Source organism: Mobula hypostoma, chromosome 10 (assembly GCF_963921235.1).
Source record: "Mobula hypostoma chromosome 10, sMobHyp1.1, whole genome shotgun sequence".
NCBI classification, from domain to species: domain Eukaryota; kingdom Metazoa; phylum Chordata; class Chondrichthyes; order Myliobatiformes; family Myliobatidae; genus Mobula; species Mobula hypostoma.
The window spans coordinates 108,605,229-108,629,242 of NC_086106.1; positions in this window are offsets into that span (position 1 = coordinate 108,605,229).

Sequence of the window (24,014 nt, forward strand, 5' to 3'; positions counted from 1 at the left end):
CCAGATAAGTAACCATATTCCAGATGTGGTCTCACTAACGCCCTATAAAATAGGAGAAAAACATCTATTATAATCAAATCCTTTGCATTTTAATTACTTGCTGCACCTGTGTGTTATCTCTCAGGATTAATGTACAAAGACACAGGGATACTTCTGATTCCCATCCCTTTTCAGTAATTTACCATTTAAACATACACCGCACTTTCATCTTCCAAACAAAAATGAATGATCTCGAATTTTTCCACTTCATATCTTATCTGCCATGTATCTCCTCATCCATTCAGGTGTCTGTAAACCCTTAGGTCAATTTATAGCAATGCTTGCAGCCCATGTTGCCACCCATCCTTTTAATAACAACAAAGTTGGAAATATTATCCTTAATTCTCACATTCAAATCCGAATAATCTGTGGATAGCTGGGACCCACCACAGTAGCCCCGCAATAATAGCAGCCTCCCAATCTAAAATTTACAGTACCTGTCTAATGCTACCCTTTGCTTTCTGTGTGTTAGACAACTCTCAAACTATTTCTCAAATGCCTGCAATTTCATTTTATGATATTTTGTATGTTATCATATCAAAAGCCATCTGAAGATTCAAATGTGCATAAACTTATAACTGTTAGCTTATAGCTCGTTAGGGATGGTGCTACCTGGCTGATGCTCAGTACGAGATACATACCTCTTAAGTTTATTCAGACTTATCCAAAAAGACTACTGACTGTAATAGCTGCGAGAGGTGGTTCAACTAAGAAGTGAGCAAAGGGGGTGAATACTTTTGAACTGCTAACATTTCTGGTTTTGAATTTTTAGTTTGTCATGCTTTACAATTTTCCCTGGTTTTTTTGGGCTCTACTGTGAAAAAAATGGAGCAAGTGTTTCCAAATAAAAGTTCTCAGTTAAATTGATCAATATTCCTGGTTGTAATGCTCATTTATGAAAGCAAAGGGTTGAGGGCTGAATTCTTTTTCAAGGTACAGTATGTCGATGTTGCAAAACATAACAGTGGCAACGGGTAAGTATTAAAACAAACCTGAGCCGATCACCTACCTGTTGAAGTGCAGCAAGGCATCCAAAATTTAAAAAAAGTACAATGCTCCCTCAGCATCAACCCTTCCCTTCCTCCCTCTCCCCACCCCCCTCCAGTTCAACAAGTGGGTGCACAACACGGGCTAGCACTGTCAGCATCCCCTCCTTGGCACATCCACACCTCCACAAACCAACTGCTATCGTCCCGATCTTCACCCCCCGCCCCCCAGACCCCACCTTCCACCAACCCCCCCAGTCAACATGGACTCACCTTCACTACTGAGCAGGCGAGAAGGGCTCTGGGGAAACTCCGACACGGCAAAGCACTGGGGCCGGATGGTATGACCCCCAAAGTCCTGAAGGAGTGTGCTGAACAGCTGTGTGGAGTTCTCTCGCTCTTTTTCAGTCTGAGTCTCAGCCCAGAAAGGGTCCCAACTGGGAAAACATCGTGTGGTCACAGTACCCAAGGAAGGCCAACCAAAGTCTTGAATGACTACCATCCAGTGGCTCTGACCTCACACATCATGAAGACCCTAGAGAGGCTGGTCCTGGCTCACCTCCGACCTCTGGTCAGGTCAGGCCTCGATCCCCCGCAGTTTGCCTACCAGGAGCACACTGGAGTCGCTGATGCTGTCATCTGCCTGCTGAACAGAGCCTACTCCCATTTGGATAAGCAGGATCATGTTTTTTGATTTATCAAGTGCTTTCAATACCATACAGCCCTCATTGCTGAGGGGAAAGCTCCATTCAATGCAGGATGGCACTTCCATTGTATCCTGTGTAATGGAATACCTGACTGGCAGAGCACAGTATGTGCAGCTCCACAGCTGTGTGTCAGACATAACTATGGGCAGCACTGGGACCCCAAAGGGGACTGTATTGGCTCCCTTACTGTTTACCCTGGACACCTCGGACTTTAGGTACAACACTGATGTTACAAGAATCACTCCCTGTAATAATGATCAATGAGTTATAGAGAATCTATATTTACCAACAAGTACCTTTATTGTCTCAACAGAAGAACATGTGAACTGTGTGCTCACCTACTAAGTTTTCCCAGACTTCCATGAACTGTCAAAGAACAGAAAAGATAGCAGTTAAAAAGGAGTTTCTGCTGCTAGCCACATGTTCCTCATCATCCTGTTTCAAATCTCCATGTGTCTGTGGGGCACCTCACATCCAGCAAGTGGCAATCAGTAATTAATGGCTCTTTGTTCTCAGTCAGCTTGAATCACACGGACCAGACATAAACCTGTGTGTTATATCCAACCAAAGAACACCTCACAAATAACTTCTTATTTGGAAATGATCCCTAGTTCAGCAGATTACCCGAGGCATCATTGTGTCTTCTTTAAAACACTGATCGAGTCAAGCAACAAACACACAAAATGGAGGACGCAAAACAGTTCCACAAAGTGGTAGCCTCCATCTCCAAGCACATGGCAGGAACAAAGACAATTGTTTCATCTGCTTCCAATGTCCTTGATTCATTCGAATTCACTGATTTTCAAGCCGTAGTTCCTTCTGGCCAATACTGAGCCATGTCATCTGCAGAAATTTTCTGATGACTCAGCAACAGGTGAGTGTATAAAGGGAGGACAGGAGGATGAATATAGGGCCCTGGTGGAGGACCTTGTCGAATGGCACAAGCTGAATCATCTGCAGCTAGGGTTGCCAACTGTCCCATATTAGCCGGGACATCCCGCATATTGGACTAAATTTGTTTGTCCCATATGGGACTGCCCTTGTCCCGTATTTCCCCCGCTATCCAAAGGTACAGCGTTCCTATGAAACCATTCATAAGCCGAAATGGCGTAAAGCGCAGAAGCAATTACTATTAATTTATATGGGAAAAATTTTTGAGCATTCCCAGACCCAAAAAATAACCTACCAAATCATACCAATAACACATAAAACCTAAAATAACACTAACATATAGTAAAAGCAGGAATGATATGATAAATACACAGCCTATATAAAGTAGAAATAATGTATGCACAGTGTATCAGAATCAGGAAGATTAAGCCAAAACCGATTTATAGAAAAAAAAATCGGCATGTACATGCATGCGCACGTCATGTATGCGCACACAGGTGCCCACGCAAGGCTTCATGGTCATGGTAGTCTTTCTCGGGGTAAACACAAGTGTCCTGTATTTGACTGCTACTTTTGTCCCTTATTTGGGAGTGAGAAAGTTGGCAACCCTATCTGCAGCTCAACATCAGTAAGATAAAGGAGATGGTGATGGACTTTAGGAAGACCAAGCCTGCACTGTGCCCTGTTACTTTTGATGGTGAGGGCATGGATGTGGTGAGGACCTACAAGTACCTGGGGATTCACCTGAATGACAGACTTGAGTGGGACACCAACACAGAGGCTGCGTACAAGAAGGGCCAGAGTTGCTTCTACTTCTTGAAGAGTGAGTTTCTTTGGAGTATGCAGGCCTCTCCTTCACATGTTCCATTAGTCTGTTGTCACCAGTACAAGTTTCCATGTGGTGATGTGCTGGGGCAATGGCATCAACACGGGTGATGCCAACAGGCTCAATAAACTGATTAGAAAGGCTGGCTCTGTTACAGGAGTCAAACTGGACTCACTGGAGTTGGTGGAGGAATAAAGGACCCTCTGGAAAATCCTGGCAATACTGGACAATGTTTCTCACCCTCTGTATGGCATCTTGGCTGAACAGAGGAGCACTTTCAGTTATAGACTAAGACGACTGCACTATATGACATTTTCAGTACTGTATTTCTCACCCTTTTCGATTTTGTCCCCCTTTTACATTGCAAATCATCCTGTTGACTGCTGTTTTGTCCTATCATCAGCCTGTCCTTGCTAGCAGTCTCACTGAACGCTACCTCTGTTTGTAAACCAAATACCCCATTCTCAGCCGAATTAGCTTAAACCCTCCTGAACATCTCCAGCAAACCTGCCCACGAGGATATTGGTCCCGTTGGGTTCGGGTGTAACCCACCCCTTTTGAACAGGTCATACCTTCCTGCAGAAGGGGTCTCAATGATCCAGAAATCTGAACCACTGCCCCTTGCATCAGTTCCATAGCCATGTATTTATCTGCCAAATGCCCCTAATCTTACCCTCACTGTTGCGTGAGACAGTAAGCAATCCAGAGGATACTACCATGGAGGTCCTGGTTTACAGCTTTCTACCTGGCTCCCTAAAATCTCGCTTCAGGACCTCCTCACCTTTCTTACCTACGTCATTGGTGCCAATATAGACCAGGTCTTCTGACTGCTCGCCCTCCCATTTCAGAATGCCATGGACCTGACCTGAGACGACCCTGACCCCGGCACCTGAGAAGCAACATACCATCCGGGTCTCGCTGTTCCTCTAACTATAGAATCTCCTGTCACTGCTGCAGTTCTTCCAACTTCTCTTCTCTTCTGAGCCGCAGCTCCAGACTGGGTGCCAGAGACCCGGTCACTACAGCTCCCCGCGGTAGGTCATCCCTCTCAAGAGTATCCAGAGCATATCTATTATTGAGGGGAGCAGCCACAGGGGTACTCTGTACTGGCTGTGTATTCCCCTTTCTCTCCTGACAGCCACCCTGTTATTTGCCTTCTGAAACTCAGACTACCTCCCTGTAGCTCCTATCTAGCCTCCCATATGAGCCGAAGGTCATCGAGCTGCAGCTCCAGTTCCTCACCACCTCCCTGAGGAGCTGAGTATAGTGAGGTGGTAAAGTGATTTAGGAATGCATAAGATAATGTTTCATCACGCAGGCAGACGATAAGGTTTCAAAGGTGTCAAAGGTACATTTAATGTCAGAGAAATGTATACAATATACATCCTGGAATGGATTTTTCTTCGCAACCATCCACGAAAACAGAGGAGTGCCCCAAAGAATGAATGTAGTTAGATGTTTAAACCCCGAAATCCCCCTCCCTCCCGTGCGTAAACGGCAGCAAGCAACGACCCCCCCTCCCCCCACCGGCAAAAAAAGGTATCAGCACTGCCACTGAGTAGCAAAAGCAACAACAAAGACACAGACTTGCGGTACTCCAAAGGCTACGTGCTCACCCAGTTTTTGACATACCACAGGCTCTCTCTCTCTCCCTATTAAGGGAGAAGGAGGTGTCTCCGTTTCACAGTGAGAGGGGAGACATAACAAACATCTCGCTGGTTTATGCTGTTAAAAGTCCATAGCATCGCTTTTTCTGAACTCTGTGCCCAAAGATCTCGGGTCTCTGGGCACACGGCCAAAGGTCTTTCGGCAAGATGCAAGGTTCTGACAAGGTTAATTGTAAGGTCAAGAATACACTTTATTGTTAAAGGGGTTCGTTTGCTGGTCTTATGACAGTGGGATAGAAGCTGCTACTGACGCAGGCCTCCTGACTTTAGTGTCTTCTGCTCAATAGAAGAGGGAAGAAATGAGAATGTCTAGGGTGGAAGGTGTCTTTGATTATTCTGGCTGCTTAATATATTAAATATTTAAACACATGCCATTTCACAAATCCTGTCGTTATTGACCATTCACCAGAGAATTTCAAAGGCCAAAATAGCCTTTCCCTTCTACCCCACTTGATCATGCCAACCAAGGTGCCTACAAAAGTTAGTCCAATTGGCCCACATTCCTTCTAAACCTTTCGTACCTATCTACCAGCTCAAATGTCTTTTACATGTTGTAAATACGTGCCTCTATCAGTTCTTCTGTCAGCTCATTCCATTGACCCACCAGGCTCTGTGTGAAAAAACCTTCCCTTCAGATCCCTTTAAAAAATTTCCTTCTAATTTGAGCTTTCACTATCCTGGGAAGAAAGACTGTAGCAATGTGCATTGTCTTGACCATTAATGGAGATGTTCAAGTTCTCTAAAGCACAATTTAATTTTGCTGTGGTCTATGGTGCAGTATTATATTTGAGCTTCAATAATTCCCAGCTATTAATATACAGTATATTCATGCTGTTTCCTCTAGATGTGATCCTGGGTCAGTTCTGACAAAAGAGTCTGTGACCTGAAGCGTTAGCACTGTTTACCTTATCACAGACACTTCCATACTTGCCGAGCGTTCCAGCAACTTCTGTTTCAAAATCCAAACAGCGCCGTGACTCATTCCTAGTTATGTTAGCCCGTACTGGTTCTCAGCTCTCCCAATACCGAGAAATTACATAAACTCCAGTCTCTCCGCATCTCTGTGGCTTGCAACCCTCTTATCGTAACTGTTTCCACACTCTAATTCTAGTGTTTGTTCCACGACCAACATCTGCCCCTTCAACAATCAAATGCTACATTCTAGACGTCCATCGCTTGACTCTCTTTTAACTCTCTTTTTGCTAAGCCATTCATCTTGTTTAGGGAACCTCACAGAAACTTGCTGTTTTACCATTTTAGCCAAGCATTTGGTCACAACTGAAATTCCTTTCTTCTTATCTGAGTGTCTATCATTGACTTCAGGAAAGGAGGGGGGCAGCAGTGGTTCACACTGTCCTACTTACACCAGTGTTGCCGACGTTGAGAGAGTTGAGAATTTCAAGTTCCTACGAGTGAACATCATCAATAGCTGTCCTGGTCTGACCACATAGAAGCCGCAGCCAAGAAAGCACAACAGCTCTACTTCCTGAGTGAGCTAAAGAAACTTGGCATATCGCCTTTGACCCTTCACAGTTTTTATAAATGCACCACAGAGAGACTCAGTCTGAATGCTTAACAGCTTGAAATTGCATCACCCGCCCTGCTCATGGACTATTTGTTCCAACCCCATCAGGGAGGAGGCTACATAGCATCCACGCCAGGATCACCAGACTCAAAAACAGTTACTTTCACCAAGCAGTAAGGCTAGTCAACCCCACCACACCCCCCCCCCACCCACCACTACTTTATCATTTTCTGTTAGTGTCACCTTATATACAGACACTACTGTACCTAGAATCTCTTTGGCAGTGGTGAATCTTAGTGACTTCTGGCTAACGGCTAACTAAATAAGGAAAACAACTAAATACTTTGTTAATCACATTTTTTTCTGGCAATCAATCATCACAAGTAACTTTGTAACTTCCCTCTGGACTTCGAGGCAATCCGGCGTGGCAGAACCAACGAAAGGTGAGGCAGCAGGCCCATCGCTGAGAGTGAGGAAGGCCTGAGTTTCAATCGATTTGAGTGCTGTGCCAAATTGGAAAGGTTAGGTGCAGGCCAAATCGAGGCAGTGGGGTCCAGGCCCCAAAGCCAATCGAGGCAACTGAACTCGATGTTTGGGCATTGATTTAGGCGCTGTACCAAATTGGAAAGGTACAGGCCAAACTAAGGTGGCAGGATCCAGACTCCAGCATGTATCCCGGCGACTGAACCTGATGCTTGGGCTTCGATTTAGGTGCCGGGTCAGATAGAAAGGTTCAGGGTGTCAGGGCCCAAGGCCAGGGACAGGCCAGTTCAGCTCGCTGCTCTGCAATGTTTGCTCAGCCCTGCGCTGAACTATGGGTCCCAGACTCTCTTTGTAGACTAAGGTTCAGAAAGCTATTTGCTTGCAGTTATTGTTTGCATATCTGTTTTTTTCTCTCTCTGCACGTTGGGTGCTCGATAGTCTTTTTTTAATGGATTCTTTTGGGCTTCCTTGTTTTGTGGCTGCCTATTAGAAGACAAATCTCAAGGTTGTATAATGTAAACATACTTCAATAATACATGTACTTTGAATTAAGGACATATAATCAACCTATGTATAAAGACTATCTTAATTATTTTTTTTATTTTTGTGTTCTTTATCTTAATTATGTTTTTTGTGCTGCATCAGATCCAGAGTAACAATAATTTTGTTCTCCTTTACACTTGTGTACTGGAAATGACATTAAACAATCTTGAATCTTGGATCTCGAACTGCTCTGTCCAAGACCGTAAGAAGCTGCAGAGGGTTGTGGACACAGCTCCGCGCATCCCAGGAAAGCAGACAACATAATCAAAGACGCCACCTACCCAGACTTCCTCTGTTCTCACCCCTCCCATTGAACAAAAGCCAGAAGTAAAGAAATACAATTGAATTTCCAAAAAAACTACACATAAACAAAGATTGATAACCAATGTGCAAAGGAAGGCAAATTGTGCAAATAAAAAAAAAATTGAGAATATGAGTTGCAGAGCCCTTGAGAGTGAGTCCAGAGGTTGTGGAATCAGTTCAGAGTTGAGGTGAGTGAAGTTATCCACGCTGGTTCAGGAGCCTGATTGTTGTAGGGTGATAACTGTTCCTGAACCTGGTGGTGTGGGACCTGAGGCCTTCCAGCCATTCGTTTCTTGAACCAACTAGCACAACCCTAATTGCTGCAGTTTAACAATACTATGAACACTTCCATCGTCTTGCACTAAAATTGACTTTTTTGTTCCAATTGTGTCTTTTATTTCTCAAATTGTGCATAGTTTATGTTTAGTTTATGTCTTTCATATGAATGCCGCTAATCATAGTCATAATCATTGTCATAGTCATACTTTATTGATCCCAGGGGAAATTAGTTTTCATTACAGTTGCACCATAAATAATTAAATAGTAACAAAACATAGAAACATAGAAACATAGAAAATAGGTGCAGGAGTAGGCCATTCGGCCCTTCGAGCCTGCACCGCCATTTATTATGATCATGGCTGATCATCCAACTCAGAACCCCGCCCCAGCCTTCCCTCCATACCCCCTGACCCCCGTAGCCACAAGGGCCATATCTAACTCCCTCTTAAACATAGCCAATGAACTGGCCTCAACAGTTTCCTGTGGCAGAGAATTCCACAGATTCACCACTCTCTGCGTGAAGAAGTTTTTCCTAATCTCGGTCCTAAAAGGCTTCCCCTCTATCCTCAAACTGTGACCCCTCGTTCTGGACTTCCCCAACATCGGGAACAATCTTCCTGCATCTAGCCTGTCCAATCCCTTTAGGATCTTATACGTTTCAATCAGATCCCCCCTCAATCTTCTAAATTCTAATGAGTACAAGCCCAGTTCATCCAGTCTTTCTTCATATGAAAGTCCTGCCATCCCAGGAATCAATCTGGTGAACCTTCTTTGTACTCCCTCTATGGCAAAGATGTCTTTCCTCAGATTAGGGGACCAAAACTGCACACAATACTCCAGGTGTGGTCTCACCAAGGCCTTGTACAACTGCAGTAGTACCTCCCTGCTCCTGTACTCGAATCCTCTCGCTATAAATGCCAGCATACCATTCGCCTTTTTCACCGCCTCCTGTACCTGCATGCCCACTTTCAATGACTGGTGTATAATGACACCCAGGTCTCGTTGCACCTCCCCTTTTCCTAATCGGCCACCATTCAGATAATAACCTGTTTTCCTATTTTTGCCACCAAAGTGGATAACTTCACATTTATCCACATTAAATTGCATCTGCCATGAGTTTGCCCACTCACCCAACCTATCCAAGTCACCCTGCATCCTCTTAGCATCCTCCTCACTGCTAACACTGCCACCCAGCTTCGTGTCATCCGCAAACTTGGAGATGCTGCATTTAATTCCCTCATCCAAGTCATTAATATATATTGTAAACAACTGGGGTCCCAGCACTGAGCCTTGCGGTACTCCACTAGTCACCGCCTGCCATTCTGAAAAGGTCCCGTTTATTCCCACTCTTTGCTTCCTGTCTGCTAACCAATTCTCCACCCACACCAATACCTTACCCCCAATACCGTGTGCTTTAAGTTTGCACACTAATCTCCTGTGTAGGACCTTGTCAAAAGCCTTCTGAAAATCCAAATATACTACATCCACTGGTTCTCCCCTATCCACTCTACTAGTTACATCCTCAAAAAATTCTATGAGATTCGTCAGACATGATTTTCCTTTCACAAATCCATGCTGACTTTGTCCGATCATTTCACCGCTTTCCAAATGTGCTGTTATCACATCCTTGATAACTGACTCCAGCAGTTTCCCCACCACCGACGTTAGGCTAACCGGTCTATAATTCCCCGGTTTCTCTCTCCCTCCTTTTTTAAAAAGTGGGGTTACATTAGCCACCCTCCAATCCTCAGGAACTAGTCCAGAATCTAACGAGTTTTGAAAAATTATCACTAATGCATCCACTATTTCTTGGGCTACTTCCTTAAGCACTCTAGGATGCAGATCATCTGGCCCTGGGGATTTATCTGCCTTCAATCCCTTCAATTTACCTAACACCACTTCCCTACTAACATGTATTTCACTCAGTTCCTCCATCTCACTGGACCCTCTGTCCCGTACTATTTCTGGAAGATTATTTATGTCCTCCTTAGTGAAGACAGAACCAAAGTAATTATTCAATTGGTCTGCCATGTCCTTGCTCCCCATAATCAATTCACCTGTTTCTGTCATAAATAGTTAAATAGTAATATGTAAATTATGCCAGGAAATAAGTCCAGGACCAGCCTATTCGCTCAGAGTGTCTGACCGCCCAAGGGAGGAGTTGTAAAGTTTGATGGCCACAGGCAGGAATGACTCCCTATGACGCTCTGTGTTGCATCTCGGTGGAATGAGTCTCTGGCTGAATGTACTCCTGTGCCCATCTGGTACATTATGTCGTGGATGGGAGACATTGTCCAAGATGGCATGCGATTTAGACAGCATCCTCTTTTCAGACACCACAGTCAGAGAGTCCAGTTCCATCCCCACAACATCACTGGCCTTATGAATGAGTTTGTTGATTCTGTTGGTGTCTGCTACCCTCAGCCTGCTGCCCCAGCACACAACAGCAAACGTGATAGCGCTGGCCACCACAGACTCGTAGAACATCCTCAGCATCATCTGACAGATGTTAAAGAACCTCAGTCTCCTCAGGAAATAGAGACGGCTCTGACCCTTCTTGTAGACAGCCTTCAGTGTTCTTTGACCAGTCCAGTTTATTGTCAATTCGTATCTCCAGGTATTTGTAATCCTCCACCACGTCCACACTGACCCCCTGGATGGAAACAGCCCAACCCTAGCACAACCCTAATTGCTGCAGTTTAACAATACTATGAACACTTCCATCACCTTGCACTAAAATTGACATTTTTGTTCCAATTGTGTCTTTTATTGCTCAAATTGTGCTTAGTTTATGTTTAGTTTATGTCTTCTGTATGAATGCCGCTAATATGATACTTAAGTGCCTATGATGCTGGTGCAGGTACGTTTTTCATTGCGCCTGGGCAAGTATGAGACGGTGCACATGACAATAAACTTGACTTCGGCTTTCAACTTTGATTATACATAAATAACTTACTCAGTAGTTTAGTTTGCAATAAATCAGCTTAGATGATATGAAATTCATGAGTTTTTTTTATATTTTCAGAATTTACTTTTTATCATAATCTCAGAATCAGAATTAGGCATAATTTGTTGTTTGTACATAATAATAATAAACTATAAGTTACAAAAAGAAAAACAAATACATATATTAAATTAATTTAGTAGAAAAAGAGAGCAAAAATAAAAAAAAAGTTGTGAGGTAGTGCACATGGGTTCCTTGACCATTTGGAAAACTGATGGCAGAGGGGAGGAAGCTGTCCGTAAAATGTAGCGTGTGTGTAGTTAGGCTTCTGTACCTCCTCCTTGATAGTAGCAATGAGAAGAGGGCATGTCCTGGGTGATGGAGATCCTCAATCATGGAGGCCACCTTTTTGAGATATTGCCTTTTGAAGATCTCCTCGATGCTGGGGAGGCTAGTGCCCATGGTGGAGATGGCAGAGTTTGCAACTTCCTGCAGCTTTTGCCAGTCCGGTGCAGTGCCCCCCGCCCCCCGACCCCAGATGAGATGCAACCAGTTAGGATGCTCTCCATGGTATATCTGTAGAAATTTGTGAGCGTCTTTGGTGACAAACCAAGTCTCCTTAAACTCTAATGAATATAGCTGCTGTTGTGCCTTCTTTGTAATTGTATCCATATGTTGGGCCCAGGATGGATCTTCAGAGATGTTGGCACTTAGGAACTTGGAAACTGCTCACTTTTTCCACAGCTGATCTCTCGATGAGGACTGGTGTGTGTTTCCTCAACTTCCCCTTCCTGAATCCCACATTCAGTTCATTGGTCTTCCTGACTTTGAGTGCAAGGTTATCGTCATGTCACCACTCAACAGGAGTTGAGTGTCAACAGCTATCCTGCTCCTGTACATCTCCTCATCGCCAACTGAAATTTTGCCAACAAAAGGTATGTCATCAGCAAATGTATGGACGGTGTATGAGCTGTGCTTAGCCACACTGTTGTGGGTGTAGAGAGAGTAGAGTAGTGGACTAAGAACGCATCCTTGTGGAGCTCCGGTGTTGATTGTCAGTGAGGAGGAGATATTCTTTCCAACTGACACTGACTGTGGTCTCCCGATGAGAAGTCAAGGACCCATTTGCAGAGCGAAGTACGGAGGCCCAGATTTTGGAGCTTGCTGATTTGTATGATGGTGTTGAATGCTGAGCTGTAATCAATAAGCAGCAGTCTGACGTAGGTATTGCTGTTGTCCAGGTGATTCAAGACTAAGTGGAGAGCCAGTGAGTTTACATCTGCTGTAGACTTCATTTGGCAATAGGCAAATTGCAGAGGATTGAGGTCCTTGCTTAGGCACGAGTTGATTCTGTCCATGATCTTAAAGCACTTCATCACAGTAGATGCGAGTACAACTAGGTGATAGTCAATGAGGCAGCTCGCCCCGCTGTTCTTGGGCACTAGTATGATTGTTGCCCTTTTGAAGCAGGTGGGAACTTTTAGTTGCAGCAGTGAAAGATTGAAGATGTCCTTGAACACTTTGGCCAGTTGGTTGGCACAGTGCCCTACCCGGAACACCACCAGGGCCTGATGCTTTGAAAGGGTTTACCCTCTTGAAAGATGCTCTGACTTCGGGCTCTGAGACAGAGATCACAGGGTCACTGGATACTGCAGGGAACTCATTGGCCACTGAATATAAATTTGACTGATTGTACATTAACCCAGTGGGAAAATAGATATATTAGCATTTACTGGCAGACATTGGAACTACAAATCTATGATTCTTGAAGAATACTGTAATATCTTCCATGGAATTGTTTGTTGAATTACCCACTCATATACTATTCTGGGAATTGTATGTTTCATTCACTGCTACATGGCTACACCACAGCTCCTGGCCCTATATTGCACTGCCTGTTCTCGATCTCCATACTATCTAACAGAAAGCCAGTTCTTTTTCCTCCAAGAAGACCCCATGTTTAATTGTTTAAGCCTCCTTTCACCTCAAGGTACAATATTACTCAAATATTACTGGAACATTAAATACACTACATTTTTTAGCTATAAACTCCAACTCAATATAGAATGCAATTCAACTCAAACATGTAATGCGTTGGTCTCTAGTCATCTATATAGATATATATTTTAAAGTATTTTTCTCATCCCTTATGGGTGGTGTGTATGTATATTTTTCCCCTCAATCTCGGGTCCTCTATCAGAGGCCTGGGAGCTCGAGGGGTTCGGCACAGTGTCCTTGCTGTTCCTGGTAGTGCGCTCTTCAGGGCCAAGATCTCAGATGTTGTTCCCAGGATTTGTTGGAGCCACTCTCCCAGTCCAGGTGTCACAGTTCCAAGTGCTCCTATCACCACCAGGGTTACTCTGGCTTTAACCTTCTACATCCTTTCTATCTGCTCTTTCAAACCCTGGTATTTCTCCGGCTTCTCATACTCTTTCTTCCTGATGTTACTGTCACCCGGGATTGCCACATCTATTACTATTGCTTTCTTCTGTTCCTTGTCCAGTAGTACTATTTCTGATTGGTTGGCCAGTACCCGCTTATCAATCTGTATTTGGAAGTCCCACAGGATCTTAGCTCTGTCAATCTCCACTATCTTCTCGGGTGTTTCAACCCATACTCAGCGCAGATGTTCCTGTACACAATTCCTGCAACTTGGTTTTGTCTTTCAGCGTGTGCTGTCCCTGCCTGCATCTTGCAGCCTGCTACTATGTGCTCAATGGATTCAGTGGATTCCTTGCACAGTCTGCACCTTGGGTCTTGTCTGGTGTGACAGACCCCTGCTTTTATTGTTCTTGTGCTGTTACGAGCAGTGCCTCTGTGCTGTCCCTCAGCTCTGCCATTTCCAGCCATTGGTAGGACTTTCTTACGTCAGCCACCTCTGATATCTGGCGATGGTACATCCTGTGCAGTCACTTGGTCTGCCATGGCCTCTGGTCCTCTGGCTCGGCTTCACCTACTTCCATTTCCATGTCCCCTGCCTGCTGTCTGAGGTATTCTCCTAGCAGGTCGTCCTTAGGCCTGTCTTCCTGACATACTCAGGAATGGTCCAGCAAAATCCACATGAATCCTCTGCCAGGCAATGCTGGCCATTCCCAGGGATGGAGAGTCTCTTTTCTTGGCATCTTCTGGATATGTTGGCTTCTCAAACAGTTCATGGCAAGCTGCTCAATCTGCTAATCCATTCCAAGCTTCGAGCCAATGCTTTCATTTTGACCATGCCTGGAGGACTGGCATTTAGCTACTCCAACACTTTAGCTCTCAGCTTGGATGGTACAACATCACGCAATCTGCGTATAAGGCAATCCCCTTCAAGGACAATTTCATCCTGGTGTTGGTAATGATGGGGGAGCTGGAACTTCTGCTTCACATTGCAGCCATTTTGGGTTGCCATATAAACCTAGGACAGTGCAGGGTCTTTTCAGGTTTCCCTGAAGACATGAGAGCAGAATTTGGCCCATCGAGTCTGCTCCAACATTTCAACATGGCTGATCCAAATTTCCTCTCAGCCCCAATCTTTGCAACAAAGCTACCAATTCCATCATCTAAATCATTGACATTTAACTTAACAAGAATTGATCCCAACCTGGACCCCTGTGGAACACCGCTAGTCACCGGCAGCCAACCAGAAAGGGCTCCCTTTATTCCTACCCTTTGCCTCCCGCCAGTCAGTCACTGCTTTATCCATGCTAGAATCTTTCCTGTCATACCATGGGATTGTAGCCTGTAAAGCAGCCTCTTTTGTGGCACCCTGTCAAAAGCCTTCTGAAAATCCAAGTACACAACATCAACTGATTCTCCTTTGTTTAAATTGCTTGTTGTTTCTTCAAAGAATTCTGACAGATTTGTCAGGCAAGATTTTCCCTTGAGGCAAGCACGATGACTGCGGCCTATTTTGTCGTGTGGCTTCAAGTACCCTAAGACCTCATCCTTAACAATCAAGTCCAACATCTTCCCAACTACTGAGGTCAGACTAACTGGCCTATAGTTTCCTTTCTTCCCTCTCTCTCCTTGAAGAGTGGAGTGACATTTGAAATTTCCCAGTTTTCCAGAACCATTCCAGAATCTAGTGATTCTTGAAATATCATTACTAATGCCTCCACAATCTCTTCAGCTACCCCTTTCAGAAACCTGGGGTATAGAGCATCTGGTCCAGGTGACTTATCTACCTTCAGACCTTTCAATTCCTAAGAATCTTCTTTCTAGTAATGGTAGCTTCACACACTTCATGACCCCCGACACCTGGAACTTCCATTATATCGCTCTTGTCTTCCAAAGTGAAGTCTGATGCAGAATACATTCAGTTTGTCCACCATTTCTCTTTCCCCATTACTACCTCTCCAGCATCATTTTCCAGCAGTCTGATATGCACTCTCGCTTCTCTTTTACACTTTATGCCTCTGAAGGAACTTTTGCTATCCTCTTTACTATTACTTGATTTAGCTTAGGGAGAATGAGTCAAGTGGAGTGTTTTTCTGATGGGACAATCCATCAGCATTTCTAAGGGTAGTCGTCCTCTTGGATTCAATCTCGTAATTGTGTCCTCCAAGAAAGAGGGCCCGTCTCTGAATTCCTGCCACTGCTGTTAGCGGAACTCCCTTCAATGGATTGAAAACGGACACCAGTGGTTGATCATCAGTAATGAGGGTAAATTCTGTCCCATACTGACTGAAACATTTTACACCCCAAACCTAACCAGACTCAAGGCCTCTGTCAATTTGTGCCTAATTTTTCTCTGGAGCGGTAAGGGAATGTGATGCACAGGCTATGAGCCATTCATTTCTATCACACGTACCGTGGAACATGACTGCACCTATGCCTTAAGGTGAAACATCACAGACAAGCTTCGCTGGACGCTGTGGATCATAATATATGAGTAGAGTGCTTGGTGTCACCATTTCCCTTGTGTTTTGGAAAGCCACCTCACACTGCTTTGTCCATTGGCATTTCTTCCCGATCTGTTGTAATAAGTTCAAAGGGTGGAGCACAGTAACCAGGTTTGCCAGGCTACTGAACTAAACTGTTCCCAAAATCAATAGGCTCACTTTCAAGGACTCTTCTTCCATGTTCTCGATATTTATTTCTTACTTATTTATTATTATTAATATTATTAAGTATTATTATTATTAAAGGCGTGCGCAGCTCTCCGGTGAAAAATGATATCGTATCTGTTAAATAGGAGCCGTGGACAATTTCTGATTTGATGGGGAATGGACGTGAAAGCACAGAGGAACATCTGGAGAAATTTCAGAAACGCCCGTCCGCTGCTGTCATTACTGTGTGGTCGGGAATCTTCCGGAGGGTAGGCCTCAAAATCCCCGGCCTTGCCTGCTTTTGGCAACAGAGAAAGAGGTCGAATCGCTCGGACAGAGATGGCGCTCAGTACTCGGTGTCGGAGAGCTGATCAGAGCTCGAAGTTTTCGGATGACTCAGAATCGGATTGTGGTCGGCATGGCAGGGAGAGTCTTTCTTCCCTCTCCCGTCTGCGTGAGATGTGGGACATTTGAGAAACTTTGAACTTTACTGTGCTCACGGACTTTCTTCATCAAATTATGGTATTGTGCACTGTTGTAACTATATGTATAATTATGTGGTTTTGTCAGTTTTTTCAGTCTTGGTTTGTCCTGTGTTTTTGTGATATCACACCGGAGGAAATAATGTATCATTTCTTAGTGCATGCATTACTAAATGACAGTAAAAGGGGACTACGTGTCTTCATAATCTAAAGTTTTTCTAGTTTGCATTTGCAGTTTGTTGACTTTTACACATTGGTTGTTTGTCCAGCCGTCTTTCATTAATTCTACTATAGTTCTTGGATTTACTGAGTATGCCTGCAAGAAAATGAATCCCAGGGTTGTATATGATGACATATATGTACATTAATAACAAATTTACTTTTACCTTTCAACCTGTTATAATAATTGGTAAATCATAAAAAGGATGACAACTGTGACACGTCATTTGGCCATGGGGCATCCACACTGCTGAGATTTTCTCTGCACACTTGTGTAAATATTTGTGCATCAATGGTGCGACCACACTAAATGATGTTTGGTTTAAAGAATTCACATTTGTTGCATCGTGCTCTGAACCCATAAATTTCTAACCTTTATAACACTGCCTTGAGATTCTGGAGATGTTCCTTGCCATCCTCATTGGTAACAGTGATGTCATCCAGGTAAACACTGAGTGCCTGGACAGCCTTGCAGGACCTGTTCCATAGTTTTCTGCCAGAGTGCAGGTGCAGATTCTACTAAAAACAAGCCTATTATTGCGATAAATCACGTTGTCAGTGTTTATGGTGAGAAACATGCTGGAATCTTCTTCCTTCTCTGTCTGTAGGTAGGTGTTAGCTAAGCCCACTTTGCTGCATGTTTCCCTCCGAAAAGGTTTGCAAAGGTATCCTCTATCCTGGGCAGAGGGTGTTGATCTAATTTCAGTTCTGGGTTGATGGTAACCTTAACATCACCACAGATCCTGACAGATCCATTCTTCTTGGCTATTGGGACCACTGTCGTTGCCCACGGGTTCCACTCAACCTTGGTAAGAATTCCCTCAGCCTCCATGCGATCCAGCTCATTGACCACGTTATCATGGATGGTATAAGGAACTGAACAGGCTTTGTAAAACTTGGATGTGGCATTTTCATTTAACACTGTTTTACCTTTGATATTTTTGGGTCTTCCAGTGCCATCCTTGAACACTGCTGTGACATTATCCAGTGCCTTTCATAATTCACTTTCAATGGACTCTCTTTCAGGGGATATGACATGCAAAAAATGTGGCTGCATCTCCAATCAAGTTGTAGTTGGCTCAGCCAATCATGGGCCCACAATGCGGGCCCTCCTGTTTCAACCACATACAAGTCCAATGTGGCTTGTTGGTTGTTGTATTTCACCGTTATGAATGTCATTCCCACTGGAGCTTTCTTTTCTCCGGTATGAGTTCTTAGTTGGATATCAGCAGGCTTCAGTTCAGAATCTTTGAAATGCCATTCAAACTCATTTTGTGAAATAACTGAAACAGCTGAGCCAGTGTCCAATTTCATTTTAATTTCTTTACCATTCACTTCTGGTATAAGTCACATTGCTCGTCTCTCATTAGTTTTCTCATGGTATATCTCAAGATTACTCAGTTCTGTGTCACTCTCATCATTATCAGATTTTTCATCGACAGCATGCAGATTTGTGCTCTTTTTGAAACTGCAACTTGACTTCTTATCTTTTTCTCTTCCCTGTGCAGTCCTTTTATTTTTGTCTGTCTAGCATTCTGTTTGTACGTGTCCTACTTTGTTGCATTTTCTGCAGATTTCACCTTTAAAATTGCATTGGTCTGCTGTATGTGAGCCTCTGCCACAGTGGTAACACAATTTGTTCAGCCAGGCAGTTTTCTGTTTAGATGTTGCAATTTTGTCCACGCTCACTTACATTACTGGCAGCAACCTATTTGTGTTTCTGGCTAATGTTTCCATTGATTCAGTAATTTCAACCGCTTTTTTAAAATCTGCTTCATTTAGAAGCCATTTTTGAATGACTTCCTGTAAGATTCCACGAACCAAATGATCTCTCAGTGCATCCTTAAACCCATTACTGAACTGAAAAGGCTCGGGCAATTTCTTCATTTCAGCCATGTAAGCTTATGAAACCTAAAGTATTCTGCAATCAACAATGGTTTTGTTTCTATATATTTCTGCATTACTCTCATGATATTTGCAAAGCTCATTCCAGGTAGTTTAGTTGGAGCAGTCAAATATCTAAGCAAGCTGTATGCTTTTCCATCTATTACTTGCAGAAAAACAGACACTTGCTTTTCATTGGCTACTTCATTTGCTTCAAAATATTGCTCAATTCATTAGTATACATCAACCAGTTACCTGTTCTGCAATCAAATGTATTTATTTTTCCAATGTAGCCAGCTATTTCTGCTTATATTCTTATTATCATTATCATCCTGGACTTATTGCTTATGAGGCTGTGAATTTCATTCACTTTCTGCCCTTTTTTTAACTCATCTTTCTCCCTGGCAAAAAAACACGTACTGTGCTTTTTTTTAAAAAACTCAAATGTCTCTCTCTCTTTCTGTCTGTCTCTCTGTCTCTCTCTCTCTCTCTCTCCCTCTCTCCCTCCCTCTCTCCCTCTCTCCCTCCCTCCCTCTATGCCTCCCTCCCTCTCTCTCTCTCTCTCCCTCCCTCCCTCCCTTCCTCTATGCCTCCCTCCCTCTCTCTCTCTCTCCCTCCCTCCCTCTCTCCCTCGCTCCCTCTCTCTGTCTGTCCCTTCCAAAGAATGAAATGTGCTGCACTTCAACATGTAGGTAGTTGTCTCAGATTCATTTCAAACCTACTTCATCACCACTATTATGTTTTATAATTCAGAAACTAATCAAAAGAAAAAACATGGAAGCCCAGAATACTTGTGTAATTAGTCTTTTCTTTAGTGAGGCACACACATATGACATGGTGGCATAATAATGTATGCCATTCGCATACTTTTACATATAACCCATAATGAATTATGTAAACAAACAAAGAATGTTTAATCAAACAATATATTTACAATATTACTGAAATATTAAATACACTACATTATCAACATACATCTCCGGCCTTATCATGAGTAACAATGTTAACTTTATGGTCATATCAGGCCACAATTCCCTCTGCCTAGAACTTTGGCAACTTTTTCCCACTTGCACTGTATTTGGTTGAGGCTACTTATATTTCTTCAGCTCACCATGTCCATTGCCTGCCATTAGCACGACTCTGTTTAGTGAATTCCTCTCTTGAATTTCCTTTGTACTGAATTACGCCCTGCTACTCGCTCATGTAATAATATTCCATCTTTGTTGTTAAGTGTTGTTGATTGCAAAGTGCAAGGAGCATTGGTAGAGCTATGTACAGAATATCCTTCATTAAAATCAACCAACAGAGGTATCCAGTCCAACAAGGTAACAAGTCATGCCACACAACACTTCTAGCTGCCAAGGGTACATTTGCATACACTAGTGGCACAATGGTGCAATAGTCGGTGTCTCATGGCTCCAACAACTTGGGATATTTTCTGAACTCCAGTGCGTCCTGTGTAGAGCTTGAACTTCTTCCTCCCTGTGATCCCATCCTGTTGCTCTGGTATCTACCCCTATATCTCAAGATACAATGACAAGTTTCATTAGCTTTATTAAATTACTCCTGGTATAGGTAAGGTGGTAGTAGTATCTATTTAATGGGCATGTAGAAGGAGAGTGATTGCTGGAGGAGAAATAAGGACTGATAGGATTGTTCTGCATGGACCTGGCAAGGACCCAATGGTGAATGGCATTTGGTTTTACATTTTTGGTGTCCTTAGCAATTACTCTGCAAGTTGAAAATCTGGATGGCTGTTTTATAAAACAACAGCTGTGGCATTTGACACGGTTAATAGTTATTTGGACACTCAAGATTGAAATAGATTTAGGAAACTTATTTGATAGACCCATCTAGTGGACACAAGCTGCAACTGTGATCTGGGAAACACACATCAAATTTGCTGGTGAACGCAGCAGGCCAGGCAGCATCTCTAGGAAGAGGTACAGTCGAGGTTTCGGGCCGAGACCCTTCGTCAGGACTTTCCATCATCTGAAGAATTCCTCGTGTTTACTGTGATCTAAGAGTTGATGCAGCGCCTTTAATTACCTGGAGTAAATTCACTGATCCATCATGTTTATTAATTATATTTATCCTGTTCTCTTGCTCAGAGACTTAGCATTGCTATGCAACTGAACTTAATCTTAAGGTCATTGACTTACACAGCTTTGGTACACATTCATGTAAAGTATTTGCTAATTTATATTCAGAACAGAGACTGCCATCTGTGATAACTAATGAGGTTTCCTTTTCTCTTTGCAATTGCATTTTATGGATATATGTTTTAGATAGGTATAAGAAAGATAACACGAATGAGGAATCTATTTTAGTATTGTTGAATGGCTGAAGGTGTTAGGAAATCTAATGTAATAGAATTTAATCAGATCATCATCTGAGGTGTTAGACCTTGTTAAACTGAGAATGAGGAGAAACAGCAGACTCACTTCATCGCCTTAGAATAGGTAAGTTTGATTTTATATTCAATATTTTAAAAGCCACTGAAAACAATATTAATAAATAACAAAAAGAAATATGTTGTAGATTATTGAATTGGTTGATTAATCCAGCTTTGTTATTGTTACAAGAGGCTGTGCAGTTAATTGTGGATATGGGTTTTAGTTTATTTGGAATTACAATTAGAATATAAATAAACAGAATGACAATGTTTCAATTTGATATTTAATTTCAGCCTGGCACTTCTAAGTTTCGGCATTTTCATTTTGCTGCAGATCGTTTCCTCTGTGTATTCAGTTATACAGTGTGTAAGGCATCTTCAATATACAGTGTTTTCGCAATGTCAGTTGGACAGCATAATTGGTGTATCCAGCTGCAAAATATGTGGATAATCTGGCACATGGATTTTGCACAGATCTTTACATAGATTTAGTTTTGCCATTTCCTTGTATTGGAGACTATCTTTATAATTTCATCGATTTAACCAAATTTAGGTTTACTAATCCAATTGAATGAATAGAAATGATCAAAGATTGCAAGAGAATCATTTGTGGTACCAATGCAATACTTTGCACTGAGCTTGAGTAATAAATTTTGGAGTGTAATCATGTGCAGGAGACAAGTCAAAAAATGTAGGAAACAGACAGAGATAAATTGAAGAAACGGTCATTGGGTGACGCTTGAATTAGAATTTTAAGAGCCTAAATGGTTAGAAGAGGAACATAAAGAGAAGGAAGTATGGATCATATTAGTTTTGAGATGTTAAAAAATGAATTGAAAAGGTGTTTCAATGAAAGCTGGGTTCCTATTTCTACTTCATTAAAAAGTTTAGGCATATTTATTTAGCTAGGGTGCCTAAGACTTTTGCACAGTACTGCACTTGTCAACGTGGAGTGGACAGTGGGATTGTAAATCCAGTGGGAGCAAAGGATGTTGGGAAAGGTGAGGGTGGAGTGTCACAGGAGGGATGTAGGACAGATGGCAGAGAAGAAGTGCCAGGTGTGGGGGCTGGTGTGGTTGTAGATACACCCAGCCCTAAGATACCAGGAAAGGCCACTTAATTCCAAATAATTGGTTTATCAATCATTACAGAATGTCTCTCTGATGCTTCCCGCTCTAAATAATGATTCCCTTCTCCCTGCCCCCTTCCCACTTTCAGTCCACAATAGAGACCTATTTCAGAATCACGTTTATCATGTCTCAGAAAGGCAGCGTCCATTATTAAGGGCCTCCAGCGCCCAGGGCATGCCCTTTTCTCACTGTTACCATCAGGTAGGAGATACAGAAGCCTGAAGGCACACACTCAGTGATTCAGGTCCAGCTTCTTCTCTGCCATCTGATTCCGAAATGGACATTGAAGCTTTGGACACTACCTCGATTTTTTAATATACAGTATTTCTGTTTTTGCACATTTTTAAAAAATCTATCCAATATACGTAATTGATATACTTGTTTATTTATTATGTTGTATTTTATTTTTTTTTTTCTCTCTCTGCTAGATTATGTATTGCACTGAACTGCTGCTGCTAAGTTAACAAATTTCATGTCACATGCCGGTGATAAAAAATCTGATTCTGATTCGGATTCTGATTCACGTAGGTCATGAAATTTGTCTTCTTTTGCAGCGGCAGTACAGTGCAATACATTAAATTGCTATACTCTTAGGCTCCCTAGCTATATATATGTGCCTAAGACTTTTTGCACAGTGCTGTATAAGCCAAAAATGCAATCACAGTACTTAAACAAAGACATTTTCTTCTTTATAAATGAGCAAAGTTACCACAATGTGCTCCCTCCAGTGTGCCTCTTCATCAGTGATTTAGCTGCCTAGATCAAGTCACTGATCTGAGCAGAGCGAAGAGGTAAGATTTAGTGAAGACATGTTGGGAAGTGTATTTAAACAGAGAAGAGCAATGACATCGTAATGTCAAAATGTACATTCAAGGATAAATGAAAATGAACGAATGTTCATGGGAAGAATAAGCTGCCTCAAGTTGGTAGCCTCCAATCTGATGGCATGAACACTGTTGTGTATTTAATATTTCAGTAATATTTGAATAATCTTGTATGTATATTATTTGATTAAGCATTCTTATGCATTTAAGTAATTCATCGCAGGTTATATGTAAAAATATGTGAATTGCATATGTCATCACACTACCATGTGATTATGCACGCACCTAGCTTAAAGTAAACATGAACCGAGACCCACATTCCCATGTCTTCCTTTGAATTAGTTTAATGTTTTGTAGTTACACCATCGATTTCTCTAACTTTTGGTAACTTCTCTTCCTTCCTCTTCTCCCTTTTAACTTTCTCCATTCTGGCTGCACTCTAACTTCTTTTCTTGTTCTAACCTGTCCATCATCTTCTCTGGTGCTCCTCCTCCTTCCCTTTCGCCCATGGTCCACTGACTTCTCCTATCAGATTTCTTATTCTTCAACCTCTTCCCTTTTTCACCTATCAGCACCCAGCTTTATTTTAGTCCCCCCTCCACCTACCCCCTCACCTGGCTTCACCTATCAACTGCCAGCTCCCCTTCCCCACCTTCTTATTCTGGCTTCCTCCCCCTTTCTCTCCAGTCCTGATGAAGGGTCGTGGCCCAAAATGTTGACTGTGTATTCTTCTCCATAGATGCTGTCTGACCTGCTGAGTTCCTCCAGCATTTTGTGTGTGTTGCTCTAGATTTCCAGCATCTGCAGAATCTCTTGTGTTTAGAATAAAACCTGTGTCTATTTTTCTTTTGCAGGAC